Raw genomic sequence first — 6,000 nt, forward strand, 5'->3', positions numbered from 1 at the left:
TCTCCCAGCCTTCCATCGGACAGTGACCACTTTGTCAGGCCATGGGCAATGGGACGGGGAAGAGTGCTGATAGACTCTGGGCCAAATATGTATCACAGGGCTGAGCTATATAAGGAAGGAGTGGGAGAAGGGTATGCCTCGTCTCTAAAGCAAACAGCAGTCTTCAATAGGCAGGAATGGGCAAGATTAATGAGGCCAGCTACTGCCAACTGCTTATAGGGACTCAAAGGCTTTCAATGTCAGGATATAATGATGACAGGGTAATTAGAACTAATTAAGAGAAAATAAAGCTGAGAGTGGTCTGGTGGGTCCTTTATAGCTGAGCCTAGAAGTGCCTCCAGCCCTCTTGGAGACTGTGTTACCCAGACTTCTTATTACTATAACAGATATTTGAACTGCAGGAGGAAAGGTTCTATGGGTTCAGGGTTTCAGAGGGTTCAGTCTGGGGTTGGCTGGCTCTGTTCCATCGGGGCTACAGCAAAGTGAGTCATCATGACAGCAAGCGAAAGCTGCTCATCTCACAGAGGCTGGGAGCAGGAAGAGAGCACACTTATACCAGCAAGATACAGCCTACTTCCTTTTTTATTCTAGCTTGTGGGATGTTTTTGTCCATATTCAAACTGGTCTTTCAGAAGTCTCCCAGGAATTGCCCTCAAAGACATCCCCAGGAGTACGCTTTACAAATCTCCTAGGTGTCTCTCAAATCCACTCACGCTCACAATCAAAACGCACCACAGACTCTGGGAAACCTCTAGGGTGGACCCCTTGCATCACCATTCCACTCTCTCATTCCTATGGAAATGCAGACCCCAGGAACCAGGGAGACCTGTCAGTCAGTACAGTGCTTGCTTTGTAAGCAGGAGGGCCTGGGTTTGAATCTTCAGCACCTACGCAGAACTCGGATATGTCTATGTGCACCTATCCAGCACTATAGGAGCGCGGAGACAGGAGGATCACTGAGGCTCTGTTCTACTTTGCTCTCTGTTGCTGTGATAAAAAACCATGACCAAAAGCTTGGGGAGGCAAAAGTTTATTCCACCTTACAGGTTACAGTCCATCATGAAGCCAAGGCAGGAGCTCAAGGAAAAACCACAGAGAGATGTTGCTTACTAGCTTGCTTGCTCTGGGACTCAGCTACCTTTCTCACGTAGCTAAGGCCCACAATGGGCTGGGCCCTCATACAACAATCAGATCAAGAAAATTCCCCCACAAACATGCAATATGATCGAAGCCATTCCTCAGTTGAGATTCCCTCTTTCCAGGTGTATCAATCTGACAACCAAGATTAGTCCATCATAGGCTCTATGAATTTGCCAGCTTAGCTCCAGATTCAGTGAGAGATCCTGTCTCAAAGGAATAGAGTGGAGAGTAACAATAACAGGACACTCAGCATCCTCCTCTGGCCACTGCACACAATGAGTTCATGCACACATACATACATATATGTATACACCATACACACACATTACACACATACCACATGTACTCACATACACACACAAATACATATACTATACATACACATAGACAGACAGACAGACAGACAGGTTGGTAAGTAGACAGAGAGAAACTTTTTCATTAAGCCAAGCATAAAGATGCACACTTGTAATCCCTTTAGGGAAGGTGGAGAGAGGCGGATCCCCGAGCTCACTGGCCGGCCAGCCTTGCCTGATTAGTGAGCTCCAGGTTCAATGAGAGACCTCATCTCAGAAAACAAGGAGAGGCTCTGCTGTTTAAGTGCTTGCTGCAAAAATTTGGCAATCTAAGTTCCATCCCCAGAACCCACATAAAGGTATAAGAAGGGAGAAACCCTATTCCATAAAACTGCTGTCATACAAGAGCACAAGTGCAATGGTACACACGTGCGTGCATGCGCGCGCGCATGTGCACACACACACACACACACACACACACCTGCCATTAAAATTAAAATAAATAAGATAATGAGAAGGGGGGTTGAGAGCTGGCTCAGTGGTTAAGAGCACTTGTTGCTCTTGCAGAGAACTCAAGCCTGGTTTCCAGCACCCATGATGGGTGCTTCACAACCAGCTGTAACTTTAGTTCCAGGGGATCCTACTCCCCCTTCTGGCCTCCATGGGCACCTGCACTCATGTGCACACAACCCTACAAAGATAAGCACATACATTACATTGAAAATAAATAAATGAAATATTCATATGTGAAAGGAAGAAATGAAAGCTTGTGGTAAAATTGTCATGAATGAGCAGCAGGAGGCTGTGTGTATGTGGGACATCAGCCAGCTCTGTGAACTAAGACTAATCCTAAGCAGGAGTGGTGACAAGAGGCCTGTCGTCCTAGCACTCAGAAGGCAGACGTAGGAAAATGATGTGCTCAAAATATGTCTGGGCTATACCGGGAGTGGCCAACAACTTACTGAAATATTTTTCTCAAAATAAAATGTAAAGAGTTCTGGGGTGTGGCTCAGTGGTAGAGCCCCTGCCTAGAATCCCCCAGTGAGGGGCTGGGGTGTGGCTCAGTGGTAGAGCCCCTGCCTAGAATCCCCCAGTGAGGGCTGGGGTGTAGCTCAGTGGTAGAGCCCCTGCCTAGAATCCCCCAGTGAGGGGCTGGGTGAGTGGTTCAGCAGTAACGTGCCTGTCTAGACTATCCCAGTGAGGGGGTTGAAGGGCTACTAAACCCCAAAGCTAGCACATCACAGAAATGTGTTCTTAAAGTTGGGGTGGTTGGGAAACCCAAAATCAAGCCTCTGGAAGATCCCATGTCCCCCAGACTTGCTTCACAAATACATCCAAACTCTAATGTTACATCAGGTGGCTCATGCCTATCACCACAGTACTTGGGATGCTGAGGCAGGAAGATTACAACCTCAAGGTCAGTCTAGACTACCTTGTAGAAGGAAGCGGCGGGGCTGCGTCCCGCCACCCAGCTGCCAGCTAGCTTTACAACCGAAATAATTACACGGAAACTGTATTCTTTTAAAACACTGCCTGGCCCATAGTTTCAGCCTCTTATTGGCTAATTCTCACATCTTCCTTTAACCCATATTTAGTAATCTGTGTAGCACCACGAGGTGTGGCTTACCAGGAGAGATCTTAACCTGCGTCCATCTCAGAGAGGAGAATCATGGTGACTCACTATGGTGACTGCCTGAAGCGTCTCCCCACTCCTGCTACCCAGCATTCTGTTCTGTCTACTCTGCCTACCTAATTTTCTGTTCTCTTAAAGGGCCAAGGCAGTTTTCTTTATTAATAATGAAAGTAACACATAGACACTCCTCCATCACTACCTAATGAGCTCTCGATCTTAAAAAACCTAGTGATCTGGACATGGTGGCACATACCTATAATCCCAGAACTCAAGGGGAGGATGGAAGAAAATCAACCACTGAAGGGCAACCCCATCCACCCAGCAAGTTCAAAACAGGCCTGGGCTACACAAAATTCTGTCTCCAAAAAACAAAACCAAAAGCTGGGGAGATGGTTCAGCCAGTAAAATGGTCACCTTGCAAGCATGAGGATCTGAGTTCGATCTCCAGAACTCATACTAATATAAATAAATAAATAAATAAATAAATAAATAAATAAAAATTCCAGGCACAGTGGCATATGCTTATAACCCCAGCACTGGAGAGGCAGAGACTGAATTCCTGAAGATGGTGGTGAATCACTGGCTAACCAGTCTTACCTACTTGATGAGCTCCAGGTTCAGGGAAGAGAACCTGTCTCCAAAATACCAAAAAAAAAAAAAAAAAAAACCATGAAACAAAACAAGGTAGATAAGCAACCGAGCAGCAGCAACCAAAGTTGTCCTGTAGCCTCCACAGGCATGTCACACACAAGCATACACATGCCACACATATGCACACCAAGTCACATATATGCACATGCAAGCACACACATGCACCAAACAAAAGTAAGCGTGCATGCACACACACACACACACACACACACGACAAAAGAACAGAGTCCCACAACTCAATAAAGCACAACACAAACAAAAAGCCTGCACCGTCACATTCCCCCTCCCTGTTCAGCCTAACAAGTCTAAAGCCTCAGAAAGAAAAAAAAAATCTTTAACCCAATTATGTCAAACCCCACTGGATCCATTTGATCTGGGAAAAATATCATGGCTGGCAATCACGGAGAATATTAAGGTATTAGCAGCCACGGTTTTAGAATTGCCTTGGAAGGGAGCTGGGAATAATCGCACATCAATTGCTCAAAAAATCAGCAGTAAAAGAAATTTACATTAGTGTATAAATTACCCTCCCAGCAATATAAATTAGGATTTTATACCTCCTAATGACAACAGTACAGGCCCCGGGTGTGCTAGGCAGAGCTCCTCGAGGAGGGAGCCGCCGAGCCCTCCATCCATCAGGCACCTGGGTCCAAGCGTTAAAATGAGAAGCAGAAGTGACTTGGATCCAACCCGCCTGCCTGGAAGGCAGCCCAGCTGGAAGGTTCTCCAGCTCAGCCAAGCACCGCCAGGGAAGGCAGACAAGCTCTTCAAAGCTCATACTGGGTTCTGCGGAGTGCAAAAACAATTTGCCTCCTGTGGTCCTCCCCAGACCTTCTAGGGAGACAAAGGCGCTGGATTCTCCTGCAAAGCTGTTGCGTTAAAAGCGCTTTTGTAACGAACACTGGGAGTCCAGTTTTGCTCTGTGCTGCTACTGTAACAGAAAGCTTCAGAATGGAATCAGAGGCTTAAACCGGGCGTGGTAGTACACATCTGGAATCCCAGTGTTCTGGAGGTGCAAATAGGATGGCCAGGGGTTCAAGGTCATCCCTGGCTACATAGCGTATTTGAAGCCTGCCTGAAATGCTAAGGAATGGACACTGGGCCAGCTGGATGACTCAGCAGGTAAAGGCGCTTGCTGCCAAGCCCGATGAACTGAGTTTGCGCCTCACAGCCCATACAGTAGCAAGAAAGAACACACTCCCACAAGCTGTCCTTTGATCTCCACATGCACACTGTGACAAACACACCACAAAGAGACACACACGGACATACACACCACAGACAGACAGACAGACAGACAGACAGACAGACAGACAGACAGACAGACACACACACACATACCACATGAAAATAAAAAAAAAATAAGGAAAGGATGATTAGGAGTAAGGGAGGGAAAGGGGAAATAGAGAAAGAGATACAGAGAAAGAGAACAGGGCCCTGGAGAGATGACTCGGTGGTTAAGAGCATTGGCTGCTCTTTCAGAGGTCCTGAGTTCAATTTCCAGAAACCACATAGTGGCCCACAGCTATCTATAATGAGATCTGGTGCCCTCTTCTGGCCTGCAGGCAGACATGCAGGCAGAACATTGTATACATAATAAATAATAAAAAAAAAAGTTAAAAAAGAAAGAAAAAGAACAGATATTTATTTATTTATTAAATATTTATTTATTGTGTATACAATATTCTGTTTGTGTATATGCCAGCATTAGAGATGGTTGTGAGCCACCATGTGGTTGCTGGGAATTGAACTCAGGACCTTTGCAAGAGCAGGCAACGCTCTTAACCACTGAGCCATCTCTCCAGCCCAAGAACAGATATTTAATTCTCGTAGTGTGGATGCTAGGAAATCCAAAGTCAAAGGTCTTGTCCCGTCATTCCTGTTAGATGGCAGAAGGACAAGACATAGGGCACTGCCATCTCAATACGTGCCAGAAACCAGAAAGATTGGTTTTATTTATTTGTAGTTTTAGAGGGGTTCAGTCCATCCTGGCAGGTAAGAGCCAGTGGGTGGCTTAACTGATGGCAGTAGGAAGTGCACTCGACTCTATTCATATCACAGTGGACTGGGGACAGAAACGCACAGGGGAAGGGGGGCTGCATACAACCCTTTGAATCCCGCAGCCTGGACCCATTATCACTGGATGTTGCCATGTCAGGCTCTGCATTATTTACTTTTCTTGTCATGGTGGCCAAATACCTGACAGAAGCAACGTGAAGAAGAAAGGATTTATTTAAGATCACTGTTTCAGAAGGAGCAGTCCACAGTGACGAGGAAGGCACA

Source organism: Arvicola amphibius, chromosome 10 (genome assembly GCF_903992535.2).
Source record: "Arvicola amphibius chromosome 10, mArvAmp1.2, whole genome shotgun sequence".
NCBI lineage: Eukaryota > Metazoa > Chordata > Mammalia > Rodentia > Cricetidae > Arvicola > Arvicola amphibius.